This window comes from Nesoenas mayeri (genome assembly GCF_963082525.1).
Source record: "Nesoenas mayeri genome assembly, chromosome: 10".
NCBI classification, from domain to species: Eukaryota; Metazoa; Chordata; class Aves; order Columbiformes; family Columbidae; genus Nesoenas; species Nesoenas mayeri.
Window position 1 is genome coordinate 20,586,439 of NC_137560.1, and position 15,151 is coordinate 20,601,589.

Sequence of the window (15,151 nt, forward strand, 5' to 3'; positions counted from 1 at the left end):
TTTATCATCTGGAGATTCTGTTCCCTTTTTCCTTTTTAAAACCTTTATAATAGCTCCTTTTAAGAGCAAAGCGCAGACATTCAGCTTATAACAAAGGTTGATTTAGTTTATGAAGAATAAAAGAAAGAGCAAAATTTGCACAAGAGCAACTGTTCCTTTGATGCATCGGGCACCTTTATTTTGCTCGGCAATGTTGATATTTTATGTTTCTCATATGAAAACCTCTTTTGAATATTTTTCTACTATATGGCTCAAAATTTCAAATTTTCCTTCCTATTCTGTTTAGAAACCATTTTTTCCTACTATTAAAGCTTTCTGCTGGGCTAAAGAAGACTCTTTGCTGACCGTTCCCTGATCTCAGTGCCATTCTTTTCCCATTAAATGCTCTAGAGTACATAGCAGAAATTTTCTTAACCGAATAGTAGGCAATTAAATACTGCTCATTTAAAAAAATACGGAAGTTTTAATTGCTTTCAGCTTTGGGGCTGATGATATAGGGAGAAATAAGGAAAAAGCTCTGAAGATGCAATGACAGGTTTTAGCAATAGCATTTTCGTGCCATTTTGTGCAAAGCAGCCTCAGTGTTTCCCAGATTCATGTGTCCACCGAGCTAAGCAGCGAGTGACACCAACGTTATGAAATCAACTCTTACTTCCTCTACAGAAGCACAACCCACTTCCTAAATGATAGTTTTTGCCTTTACTGAATCTGCAGGGGTCATGTAGATGAATTGGGAAAGCCAGCCTGACATGAGGAAGAGTTGGGAATGAATTTGCCACATTTATTAAGTACGGAGTAGTTTGCATATTCAGGTGTCCAGAACAAACCCCCAGGCAAATCAACTTCCAGCAAAAGCATCTTTTTCAGAGCACTTTGTTCCTCAGTTTACCAAAAAGGAAGCAATGGGCAGATGCTGATTTAGTAAATACACGTTGGGCAAGTTGCTTTTCCTGAAGCTGTTTATGCTGAGAGTGGAATTTAAGAAGCTGAAGTCAGCAAGGAAATATAGTTTACGATTTGGCCTTAGAGTTGCTGTATAATTTGTCTTCCATGTCCCGGTGTTCAGAGTAAAGCATCTTCACAGCCACAGCATTTTCCCTCACCTCGGTACTAAATCTCAGCTTGTTCTCCAACAGGTGAGGATCTTAGATACTTCTACTACTCCTACATTTATACAGTCCTAAAATTACATTCAGCCCTTTGAAGGAAACCGTGAGGCTGCAAGTGAGTTTGCCAGCCTGTCTTAGGTGATCACTTACTGCTCGAGCCTATTGTGGGATATCCGAGAAAAAAGGCAGCAGGGAAGGTCCACTACAAAACTCTTCACATTTTGAAGAATTCCTTAAGTATTACAGCTTCACTAAAGAATACGGTGGATTCCACTAAGATTGATGGGACTGGTGAAACAATACTGTTAATCAGGGCTTTTCATTTGTCAGTGGTACCTCATAAAAATTAACCCCTAGGCCTTTGATGCTACATTATGTAGTTCCAACAGCGAGACAAAGAGAACATCACTAATTTCTTAAGTTCAGTTGTGAAGTACCAGGCAAATAAACCAGTGGTACATCTAATAATGATGCAGGGAAAATGTTGTTACAACACATCAGTTCTCAGTGCTCTCATTATAGCAATAGTAAAACACTAAAAAAGCAATAACAACCACCATAATCATGCGTAGATCCCATTATTTCCCAATAAAAAAAAGGAATATAATCCAAATAAAGCAAATATTTCTAACACATAAGTTTCCAAAGGTCTCTGAAAGATGCCAATGGCTGTTCAGCCACTGCAACATATTTCCCATTTCATTGCTCCCATACATCAAGTGAAACAGCGGTTAAAAGGAACAGTGTTCTAATGGTTATAAAACACAGGACTGAGCCAGACATCAACAGCCCTGATTCATGTTTCTGCTGCAGCTTCTACATAGAACTTTGTTTTGATTTCTCTTTTAAACAAAAATAGCCATATGGAACAAACTAGCCAGAATGGAAGGGCAACAGTTCAAAAGGTGTTTTTAAGTCACTTTTCCATCTCAGCTGGACAGCACGACAAGAAATTCACAGTATTATTGCAGCAACCAGGCTGGGTGAGTATAGGCTGCTTTGTGTGCTCCCAGGCACATCAAAATGGCAAACAATATTGGTTTTGGGGGTGATGAGCTTTTGTCTTGATAGGATCAGGGCTGACATGTTTGCCACCTTCCTTCTAATGTAAAGTAGTTGCTCAAGCTTTGGGCACACACAAACATCACCTCCCTTAAGCTTCGGGTAAACGAACGTCTTGGCAGGAGCTCCCGTTTCTGGATTACCTTTGCACATAAATATTACTTCATTTCCTTAAAAGCAAAAAGCAGTTAGATAGGGGTTGGAGCTTGTTTGGGCATGAACTCTGCCTTTTCCCTCTCTCATCCCCCAAAAGTTGGATATAAATGGAAAAATAACTCATACACACAGCCAAAATAACAGCTTGGAAGGGCAAACTTCTCTTGAGGGAAGCACCCCTTTCCAAAGACTCCTGGTCTGGTTTCTGAAAGTAGGATCTGGTCTTCAAGCAAGGGCTTGTTCCAACCTGCTGTGAAATAATGGATGTCCTGCAGTTATTTTGGGCCATCGCTGTTACAGAAGGGCAAGAAATTAAATCCTGAAGACGTACAAAAGCTCTGCAGAGAGTAAAAGTGAAAGGGTGGGAAAGGAGATCTAGAGTTTGCATGGCAGCAAGAATGACTCCTTTGCCACTCTGATTTTTACATGTTAGATGCTCCTAGAAGGGTTTCAACTTGGTAGGTTCAACAGAATAACAAGTTTTCCCAGTTGTGGAAAAACAACTGCTGCTATTGTAGGATGATGGGGAAATCAAAGCCCTCCAACTCCTGAAAGTCAGGAGTAAAAATCCACAGACCACTTGTAAATCAAGGAGACAAACCAAAGGGCAATCACTTAAAACACATGGACCAGATCTGCAGTGTGACTTGGATACCGCCACATCAACTTAAACCACGTGAGGGATCCATCCTGCATATTTTAAAGCAGAAAACTCTTACTAGATTGGGCTGGCCTTAATAACAATAACGTTTTCTCTAGGGAATGGCTGTCAACCAAAAGAGAATTAACAGAGCACAGTCACTGTTAGCAGGAGAACGGAGGCCAAGTGCTTTTCTGGCCAGCCCCTGTGGAAGGTCAGGAGTGAGGAAGGAGACTCCTTGCCAGCTCCACCAGCTCTCCAGCAGGAGCCCAACAGGTTTCAGAGCTACTTTTCCTCCAGAAAGGACTGCATCTGCTGCTTCAAAATACATTCTTGGCAGAGGAAAGAAAACTTGGAGAGGAAGCAAGAGATATTTGGAGAATTGAAACTCGGACTAGGCGCTGCCTTTGCACACTCAACCAGCTATCCAGAACTAAGTTATCTGCTGGAAAAAATGTAATCGCTGTCATAAGCAATCATCATTATACACTTCGGTTGCCCCAAACTACCACATAATTTCATGTTCCTCCCTTTCATGTACTGGGCAGCTAACAGGTGCACACCCACCCAGCTTTCCCCATGCAGAAGAGCAGCACGATTGCACCAACAGCAATCGCTCCCTTTCCACCAAATCTTGTCTCTGGATTCTCAGGTGTAAATAATATAACTCCCTGAATTGGGACATCATCCTTTTCCCCCCTCCTCCATTTAGAACCATGGAGGATCCAGCAACGTGGGCTCAGAGAGACAAGGCAAACATGCAAGACAAATAGACACATCTTGCCAACTGCAGAGCACTTTGGGTCAAGACAAGGCATTCATCAAAGGCACAACTTCATTGCCTTCGTGTGGATTATGCAAAGAATAGATTTGGCGTAGAGACCAAATTGATCCGTCTGGATATATCAGTAATTAGAGCTGGTATGAACTACTACAACCACTGGCATTTCTCTCTCCTTGGTTCTTTGCTGCCTAGTTCAATTCATCGCTGTATTAAATAATGAAGCTTCAATCTTAGCAATCCTGCCCAAAATATCACATTCCAGCCCTGTGGCAAACCTGGAAAGATTCTAGTAACAGGCAATGAAAATGTGAGACAGATTCCTACACACAAAGGCACGAAGGAAAGTCCTACACAGTTCAAGGTGAAGACAAACCACAGGGAGCAGAGCTGTACAGACCAGACAATAGCAGCATTTATTTGTAGTCAAAAGTAAAATTATCTTCCTCTTCTCCAAAACCAAGAGTTAGACACATGGGTAATAACTCAGAAACAAGCAATAGAGGTTGGAAAAAGAAAGGATCATAAGTTTGGGTACTTTAAACCCTATGAATAAGAACATGATGTTTCTGAACACTTCAATTTCTGTTTCCAAAATGTTTTTGCCTCAAGTATTGAAGCTCTCTGGAAAATACTGTTTATGCTGGTGGTGTATAAATATATCATGACACTACTCTCTGGCAAGAGCAGAGGCCCATGATCCTACTGTCATAAGGAAGGTTCACCTCCTCTGTTTTATTAACATTGTTCAATTACCTATTGAGGTCTTCAAAACAAGTAATTAAGGACCAGAGTTCATGAGGAACCCATCATCTCCTTATAACTAGGTAAGCAAGAGAGTTTAAAGAGATGGTTAGAAGAGATCCATTTCTATCAGGACTCAACAGTTCTGTGCTCATCACTCTGGGATTCCTTCCTCTGCCCAACACAAACAAGAGCACACAGAGGACACGAGTCAAACCCATGTAGTGCACACACCGCAGGACTAAAACTTAGGTGTTTGAAAAGCTTGGCTTTTCAACTCTAGTAGAGCCACAACACCTGATGTGGTTAATTGGGTTTGCAATTTCTTTTTGGGGGAGAAAAACTGTACCAAGGAGCTGGTCTGAGGGCGATGCTGGCTTAGAAATGGAGGAACCTCTATTGGCTCCTGCAGTTTCCATCCTCCCTCCAAACCCTGCGCAGCATTTATCTGCTGATGCTTTGTGCAGTCTGGCTTTAAATGCCTTGAGCATTGAAGCTCCTTGAGTTTAGAAAAACCAACAAGCCAGCAATTAGGAATCACTTTGCCAAAAGTCAGTTTACATGTTGCTTTTGCCTCATTTTTACCATCTCGCTGCTCTTGTTCAAATTGTTTATCCCTTGAGGATTTCTTTGATACTTTCTTTTTTCCTCATCACAGTGGGACTTGGTTTCCCAATAACTACTGGACCTTAGCTTAACATTTGGGAAACTTAATAGAGCAAAAAAATCACCCAGTAACATTTTATAGTTAATCAGCAAAACTTTTAATGTTTAATTTTAGTCATTTCTCAAAAAAAAAAAATGTCCAAGAAATTATCTTTCCAAACCTCTGGCCAAGTCTGCTGGCCAGATTTATTTATACATGATCCCAAAATCCTGCAATCATAATAGTTCCAGGAAAAGAGAAAAAAGGAAAAGAAACAGGCTTTATGGGACCTTTGGTTGGTTAAGTCCATATCTATTTCTGTTCAATATCCAAAGCCAGTTTGAGCTCCCTCACCACCATCATTCTCTGTTTATTAGACTTGTTTATGCAATTTCTAAAAATAGAGAGGAACTATATTTTTGTTACATTAGAACATGAGTTTTTCTTAAAGGAAAGAAGCCACTAGGGGGAAAAGCAGGAGAAATGTCATAACTTTTCCTTCAGCCAGCTTCTAAAACATACTGTGCGTTTCCCTTCCGCAGGAGCTGGACAACAGTTTTGGAAAACTTGTTTCTCACACGCTTTCATTTCATGGCTGGTTTCAGAGACAAGTATTCACAGCTGCACGAAACAACTGAGAATCTGCTATTTGCAATTATTATGCTTTTCTTGGTCTATAAGAATCTGGAGTGCTTACATTTGGCTCCTTCTGTCCTTCCAGTCCCGTTCCTCTTCAGCCCTCTCAGCTACATGGAGCAGCTCAGAGTCTACAGCACCAAGATCCATTGGTACCAACACAGTTTCTCTTTTCCAATCCTCTATTTGCTGGACACACACTACCTGTGATTATGTTTGCTTTAAATCTAAGCAGAACCAAACATTTCGCACATACTTTGCTACCGAGATACTTAGGAATGTACATGGCAGTTTCCCTCCTGAGGATTTTTAAGAGCTTTGAAAACATCATTAAGCTTCATCATTCCTGAAGCTGGTAAATGTTGGAACACCTTTTTTCGAGGTATGCAAGCTGAGGTTCATCAGCTGGTTCAAGATTATACATTTTCTTGGCACAGGTGAGAAAACCCCTGAGTGCAGAGCATCATTTCTGCTGCCTGTGAGCTGCGAGGCACTATGAACAGCCCCACTTTTCTCCCTGCCCATCTCCCAGCAGGATTCAGGGAATAACATCATCTTCTCTTTCCTGGCCTTGTCTCTATCGCATCTGTAGACACCACAAATTATACCTATCAACCCTTGGAAATACAAGTTACTCCTTGCTCAGAAACATGTTCTTTTCCCAGCTACTGTTCCCATGGGGCTGTCAGCAATTCCTCCGCCACATGTTGTGCACAGGTGGGAGGTTTGGCCATGTCAGGCACCAGCTGCCGCAGCCTGAGCCCTGGCTCATGCAGAACAGGCCCTTGCCATTGCACCAAGGCACTCAACAGGGTCCACAGGAATATCCAAATTTGGCCCTGAATGAGTGCTATCCACCCAGGACCTGAATATGAATGGACTAACCTCAAGGAAAACTCATGTCTTAAACTCAGCTGTGTTACCCATAATAAACACGAACTCACAGGTCCTCCAGCAGGCAGATCAGGTATCCATAGAACGGTAACTGGCGGCGTGAAGATGAATTACCTTGCTCCTTAAACACACATCTCCTAGTAAGAAACTACACCACCTTACACAACACTAGGAACAGCATTAACGTCTCCACAGTGTGTTCTGAACGTGGTACTTATGGACAGGACAGACAAAAATCCACCATTAACACTAGCCATAATTCCCATGCCTCTTTTGCCCCACAGACCACTTTGCTGTTTAACCTCTGTGCTCTTCATGCTATTCCCACCCAGGAGTCCTGATGGTTGTGTGATGGGGGGACAGAACCGGACTGGTGAAACAGCCTGATTTAATCCAGCGTACTACAGCTTTGTATCTGGGTAATTTATCCTATTGTCCACCTAAAGCACCTCCAGGACCCTGCAAGTGCACACGTGCAAGAGAATAAAGATATCTGCCATGAAATCTGCAGGTCTAGTAGTTACCAGGTGGGACGTGAACAATCGCCAGACAACACCGGAGACCTTATTTGTTTTCTGGAGAAGCACCTTCCAAGTGCCAGCACAAGGGCACGTAGCTGGTGTAAGTTTGCCAGGTCAGATTTAGCACAAGCTCCTCTCGTTTGCCTCCTCCTCTCTTTTTCAGTGCATCTTCCCCCTCTGGCACGCAGCAGCTTCGAGAGGAAAGTTACTGTGCCCAGGGAAGGCTTGGCACCGCGCTAACGTACACTCACAGCGTGCTTTGTCCCCTGGCACCCGGCCACTCACAAATCCCCTCTCCGAGTCACTGCCAGTGAGAAAACCAACACCGCTGTTCTGCTCTGGTGAAACGGTAAGGCTGAGAGAGCAAACATAAAAGGAGCTGCCTGTCGGAAGGGGCTGGGGATGAGCCGATGTCTGGAAGCATTGGAGGCAAGGGGATGGAATTCTTCTAAGTGCGGTGTAACACTGATAAGGGGGAAGGAAAAAAAGTAGCAGAGGATGCTGGAAAAATACCACTTGTCAGAGCAGATGATGCACCTGCCCACCCGTGACCCAGAGCGAAAGTCGAGCCTCACAGGCCACATTCTCACTTTCTACTTTTCCTCTTATTATTTTTCTTTCCATAACATTTCTCACAGCCATCAGGGCCAGTTCTGCCCTGCTCTGTACAAACGTGGCAGATGCCACCTTGGCAAGTACCAGGGGTGAAAACAGGGACCAGCGGAGCAATAAAAGCAGGATTCTCTGCAGCTGGAGGTGGAAAGCCAGGCCAGCCAGCTGGGAGCTCTGACAGACCAATATCCTCTGCAGACTGGGCACAGATGTGGCCATGTAACCACAGGCCAGCGTTACACAAGCACATCACGCAGACAAACTGTGCCTCGAATGCTTACAGCCTAAACAGGCAGCAGAGCAAGAACACGACCAGCAAAAATTGCTAGCTACAGTAAGAAATGAGTCTCCAGTCTTCTCAAGAGAGCAAGGTCAGAGCATGGGAGTTAATCCAGATCTCTCGATTACTAGAGTCATATTCACAAACCGACACTTCATTGCGTTTGCGTATGCAGGATCCAGAAATAGAGAGGAACCTGAGGTGACATTTTCTCAGTAACCCAGTTCCCCCAGGGCTGCTTGGCCAGAGTTATTGAAGCCAGCACTCAGCTTTCTGCTGAAGCAAAGCAGGTGGAGGGCGATAAGTCAGAAGCTCGCTTGGCTAAAGGTAGCCTGACTTCTGCCTCGGAAACAAAGCAGAACAAATGTCAGCAAGGCTCCATTCAAGCACTCCAATGACTAAGTCATCTCGGAAACCTTTAGACGCAGCCTCTAACCCATCTCTGAAGGAAGAAACATGGCAGCACATACGAGTCATAGGTCACTGTGCGAAGACACCTCGCTTTGAACCGCACACTAACAACAGGAGCATCTCAAGCATCTTTGGGACCATTTATAGAATCACCAGCTGGCAGTTCCTTCCCAACCTTTCCTCACAGCAAAGGCATTAAAAAAGCAAATATAAAACCATATAGCTGATTACACTTACTGCATACTTGAAAGCAATTCTGTGTTCCACGCTACTAAAAGCTAGGCTGAAGAGCAGATTTCTGTTTTCAAAGGCCTCTCTGACCGAGCAGTAATTAGATGCTTCAGAGGGTCCTTGGCTATGTCCGTAGGCTGTTTTTCTCAGCTCCAACTCCTATAGCACCCAGAGTTGCTTCTAGCAGCCCTAGTTGTTCTTCTTTCTCTAGAGATGCCTTGTTTACCCTGTATCCTACCCCAACAAGTCCTGAGCCTCCTCTTCTGTATATCTCCAATACCTGACCATGTGTCAGTATTAGCACATTAACATTCTACTAAGGGGAATGAGATGTACACCTAAAACTAAGTGAAAATGGAAATTGCACACAAGGCATAAACTTAATAGAGCTCAGCATCTCCCAGAATCAGGTCTCATAGGGGGCACCGATGATGTGACCACAATATCACCAGTAGCTGTCCCCAAAGCCCCCTCATGTGTCCTGTTTCATGACAAGGGCATCTCCCCTTGTCACATTTGTGCTCACATTTAAACACATCTGGCTCACACAGACCCTCACCAACAGTTTCTTAATAGTTAAACCCACAGAATTTCCTTTGGGAGGGGAATGAAGCAGAAAGAGGTAGCACTCACTAAATCAGGATTAACCACAACTACTCAGTCCATATAAAAAGCACAAGAGGAAAGGATGACACACTTCTGATGCACAGAATAAGGCTTCACCATACTTCCAATTATATATTCCAACCACCACAAAGGAAGGGTCAGCTGCTCCCAGAAACAGAGCTGATGTGCAGAAAGATGAAGCTGGATTTACCTCCCAGTCTTATGGCTGAGGACCCTCCCTTGAGCTTGGCACAGTCACAATATTTTCTTGCCTTGCCCTCTTTCCTCCAGCACACACAGACCAGCTTGGTATTCCCTGTGTGTCCCTCTGGGACAAAGCCTTTGTTGTTTGCTTTTTTTTCCCCAAAACCTGGCTTCAGACTTAACAGGTATATACGCACACATGTGTGTATCTGTAGATAAATGCCTGTGTATGTGTGCACAGACAGTACTCAGGACTGGTCCTGTTGAGTCAGTGCAGACACACCACTAGAGTCAGGCAAAGCCCAAACTACGGACTGGGGAACATCTGCCGGAGATGAATCACCACAGATATGATTTTTTTTGTCAACCGAGGATCTAACACTAAGTGCCTTCTTCATGCTCATTTAAAACAAACTGAAAAGACAAGTTATAGCTCCTGAGAAAGAAAGCACACACTTGTTTAAAGACACAGAGATCATCCCTCGTGCTAACGGCAGCACCAGGTGCCAGAGTCATATCGCTACCCTTGAACTTCTCCTTGCATGAGTCATCTTGGAGATCGTTGGAGCTGACAGGTTGCTTAAAATCCCTGCCCATGGATTACATTCACAGAGGCTTTAAATTTTTTTTCTCATTATTTTTGCTTCCACTCCACCAAACACTGTTAATCAAGAGCTATTGCCAAAGCACAGGGTGTTGCAGCAGTGCTGTGCTCCACAGATGCACCAGGTGGGTTGGACACAGACACCTTCCAGCTCAAAGTGTGAGGTGACCAAGCTATTCTCCTTCATAGAATAAGGTGCTTTTCATAGGCAGGGAATTTATATTTTCTTCTTTATTTACACAAAAGCCAAAGGGAATGCATAGCTTTGGGAAAATAAATCAAGCAAACTAGCTTAATTTTGTATTTTGATAACTGTATCGCTGGTAGTGAATGGACAAGACTGACTTTTGTTTGGTTTTTTCCTTATTTCCCAGGGTGTTATTTCTTCATGCTGCACATACAGCCCCAGCCTGTACCCTGCCCATGACAGCACCCACCACTCAGCCCCTTCCTGGGAGCACAGGAGGAGCAAATTAGAAGCAATTTTGCAGCTCCAAAGTCTCGGGATCCAGCTCCAAGTCTCGCGTTGGTGGTTCAGCCTGGCGAGTGCTGTGTGGTACACGGCGGTTTGTCCGTGGAGATTTCACACTTCTGCTGGTTTTCCTCTACTTTTCATTCCTAAATCCAAAGCTCAGTTTGGGGGAAAACACAAATGTGACACAGAGCAAACCTCGGTGCTTCAAACGTGGAATTATCTGAAAGTGTTCCAGCAAGTGCGAAAATCACAAGAGGGTCTATAGAAAAATGCAAGTTCAAATTTGTCTTTTAAAGTGACCCCTTTCTCTTTGAAAGGTTTCTGACCTTCCAAATCCTTTTCATGACCTCCCTAATTTAAATCTGGTAAAAATGAAGTTATCCATGTTTTGTTGTTTTGAAGTTTCACCATTAAAAATGCTGGGAAGTGTTTTGAAAAAAGCTTTATCACTAGTTTACATTAGAATTGTTATCAAGGTGTATAAACTATATCAATGAATAGATTGAAAGTACTCATTAAAATATTTTAAGTAAAAAAGGCACAAGATTAATTTGCTCCAAGATGTCCTAAAAATTAATCCGTTTAAAAATAGTTTATTTTCTAGGCCTCCAAATTGTTTTTACCAAAATAAAATATTTTAAATCAATCTCATCAGAAGCTCTGACAAATTATATTAAGAATTTGAAAACCTCTACGTTTCCTTAAAAACCAGTAAAATTTCTGTTGGCAAACTCATCAGCAGCCGCTCTGAACCTGATGGAGACTGCGTTCTTAGATCTGGATTATTGCAGAGCTCAGTTTTTCCTCCATAGCCACACAGGTTTTCCTGATCACCAATGTAGGTGCCGTTCACTAAAAAGAATTCACATTTTGATCCTGAAGATCAACAACTGTTCCAGTCTGGAGTGTTTGTTCAGTCTTACAACTCTTTTTATTGATTTAGAGTGTTTTCACACTGCCTCTGCTCCCAGGCGTGTTTAAACAAGCAGCAGCGTGCAGTGCCAGAACTCAACAGAAACACGTTCTATAGACAAGTAAACAAGATACCCGATGGCTTCAGCTACCCACGCCACCAAGGGATTTTGAGCAAGTCACTTCAAATTACATCTCAGTCTCTGGATACAAAGCAGAGGTGGTTTAGAGTTCTTTGGCTGTGTTTTGGTTGTGTTTTTTTGTATTATTTTGGGTTTTAAGCCATTGGCTGGCCCCCACTCCCCAAAGATGCGGTCTATTCATTCTGTTCCAGCTTAAAGACTCAAACTGGACTTTATTTCAGTTAAGAACTGTGTGGCATGTAATGTGGTTTTAATTTAGCCTGAAAACACAGGGAGTCATCTCTACCACGCACAGCTTGTGTGCCTCGTGACTGCATTGGAACAACCAGCCTAAACAGACTAGTTTTGATGGGTCTTAACTGACCACACCAGTGGCCGGAGAGCCGTGTCGCAGCAGGGGAAGTGGGAACCGCAGCCCTGGGGATGGCGATCGGTCCAGTCACGCTGTATTCAGGTTAGAAAAGAAAACTCAGGCAGCAAATATCCCCAACAGCCAAGCTTAGTCTTCACTATAAATCTGTTGGCAGTGGCATGGAGTGACATGTCACCTCCTCACACCCAGGGCCAGCCTGCTGGCCACCTCAGCTGCAGGTCCAGGTAGCTGCCTCCCTCACCCACCCTAGAACACCCCAACGCCACCTTCACCCACCCTGGAACACTCCAGCAATACATGTCCCATCATGCGACTGTGCAGGCAGGAGAGTGACCCACATGTGGCTCTAGCAAAGATCACAGCGTTGTCAGCAAGAGATGAAAAGCTGGCTGGAACTGCTTTGGAGATACAGCCACCCCACTTCGCCCTTTCCTTCACAAGCACCTTTCCCGAGTCATACATTAGCACAAGCGGCTCTACCGTATCCATCTATAAACCCTCCCTGGAAGGCTAGAACATCTTGACCCAGCATCAGCTATTTCCCCCATCACTGGCATTTCTCCTTGCTTTTTGTTGATATTAGAATGATCCTTTCAAAATTTCTGTTCTTCAAAATGCACTATGAGTCTTGAAATTACTCTGTCAGAGTTCACTGTCTTCTGCATCACCAGCACCCCAAAGAGCATAAAGTACCCACAGGCCACAGTGCGTTACCTGCAAGAAACCATGACTGTAGCTTTCTCAGTGATCGTCTGAAAGCTGCTTCTCGAGGTTCAGTTCTTGCAGCCCAAGAGCTAATGGGAGACTTAATTTAAATACCTGCCAGCCTCACAAATGAACTAGCTCTGCCCCATCACAATCGTGACTCTGGGCTCCCAAAGCTGAAGGTCTCAGCTGCTGTGAATCCACTGTAGAACAGCGACTGCAATCATAGCTCCACAGCGGAACATACTTGCAAGGGAGGAGATAAAACTACAACCTCTGTCTAGTTCTCCAGCACAACTATTGGCAACACTGCAATAGGCTGTTGTGGACACCTCCCTGCTGCTTCTGTCAAAATTTCTGCCAACATACACTGCCTGTATTTCATATTGAAGAAAACAAACCTGCTCGATCTCCGTCCCCCTTCCCTTTCATTCTTTTCTCAGCACTCTCTTCTCCAGGAATATTTACTGTTCTGACATCAACTTGCATCAAGGGCCAGGAGGCAACTGACAGTGTTTCATCAGAGACAGACAGCACATCCTTCTCATCTGGTCCCTATTTTGTGAAACACAACCCTCTTGACTTGAAGCAGATCACCACAAGGCCAGCACTTAGAGCCTAAGCACCGCATTCGATGGGAACATTAGGATCTTCTGCTCTGTAAGATTTTGGCATCTCCTCACTTTTACGGTTAAGAACTGTTGACATCATAAAATAAAACCTAGAGCTGATGTTCAAGATGTTTATTGTGCTGAGGAAGAGAACTGCATGGTGTGGGAAGTTTCCAGTACCAATAATTACAACTATCATTTTGAGCCGTGGCCACACCATGTCACATATTTCCAATTTGGGCTTGGGTAGATTTTGTTACATGACAGCACGTCCATCAAAACCCTGCACTGTGCACAGCAGCGGTATTGAAGGGTCTCACATTAAGTATAGTGGATTCTGAGTCGCAGTGCAAGCTCACGAGCATCACTGGGGCTGACACAGCAGAGGAAAAGGTGATACAGCACATGACAGAACAGGCAGCAGGATGGAAGAGCTGTTTGTTCTTCATTCTAAATTTAGACCAACTCATCACTGAATTTCAAGAATGTCAAGATGTTTCAGCATTTCTCTAATATTTTGTCCTGAAAACACTGAGGCAGAACATTGAGACTTTTTAAACTGATGGCTCTTCTCTGCAGAAATAATTTGTGAACAACAACTTGAAACCTTCAGACACAGGGAAGAGTAGAACAGAGACTTTCCTATTCTCTGGAAAACCACCCACTGCCCCCCCAAACAAAAGCCTCAGCATTTAAGCATATGAATATGCATATGTTACACCTTTACAAGTTTGAAGCCTAAGGACTTGTAGAATCAAGCTATATGTGAATCCAATCTGTAGATTAATTATTGACATCCAATCACGTCACAGCACACGCATTCCCAGATAATTATTGCATCCATGATGTCATTTGAGATGGCTACGAGACAATAAATCCCATCCTCATGAAAGACAGAGCAGTGTGGCTTTTCCTCAGCAGCTTCATGTAAATAAAAGCAGAAAATAAACATTTTTCACACAACCATTTGAAAGCATCTATTCGCAGTGTGAAAACAGTGCCATCCTGTAGGCAAACGCCCCCAGGTTTTTTCCATCCATCATCTTTTCTCTTGTAATATTACAGTTTATGAGCAAATCAGCAACTTTCTAACTGCAGAACTCTGCAGTTCTCTATGGTAGAAACCCACAGATCAAAGGTCCAAACAGACCGTACACACCATCTGTTACAACTACTTGACAGAACTTTTAGAATTTAATTAATGGTGCACACTGCATTATCCTCCTCGCTCACAAGTCCCAGTAACTCCACGTGCAAATTAAGCGTGTAATTGCACTAAACCTGCATCGTACTGCAGTCTGTAGTGAAAGGAGCGCTTCACAAAACTAAGGATGTGGTGGAAATGGATGTGATGTGGAGTCTGCTGGGAGTCCTTCTCCCACCTTTACCACCAACTGACCTGAGCATACCTGGTTTACATCTACAACCAAAGCTACTCAGAATAAGAGCGTGTGATCCCACCTCTGCCTAGGGACTTAAGTGTCTCACTTATTCTGCTCAAGGTATTTTACCAAGAAGAAGATACAGAAGACATCAAGCCAGCCACCTGCCTACATCTCATAGTCCAGCAAATCAGAGGCTCCCCAGAGGCACATGAGCAGCAACACAGGAGCCTGATCACTTCTTTCAACAGAAATAGCTGCAGCAACTCCAACCTCCTGCCGCCAGCACACCTGAGCTCCAGCCTCCCAGGTTTCCTCACCCCTGGCCATTCTGCTACCACTAAAAGCAACAATTAGTGTCAGTTACGATGGGAGGATCTGCGGTGCTGACATATGACCCCACAGAAACTGGA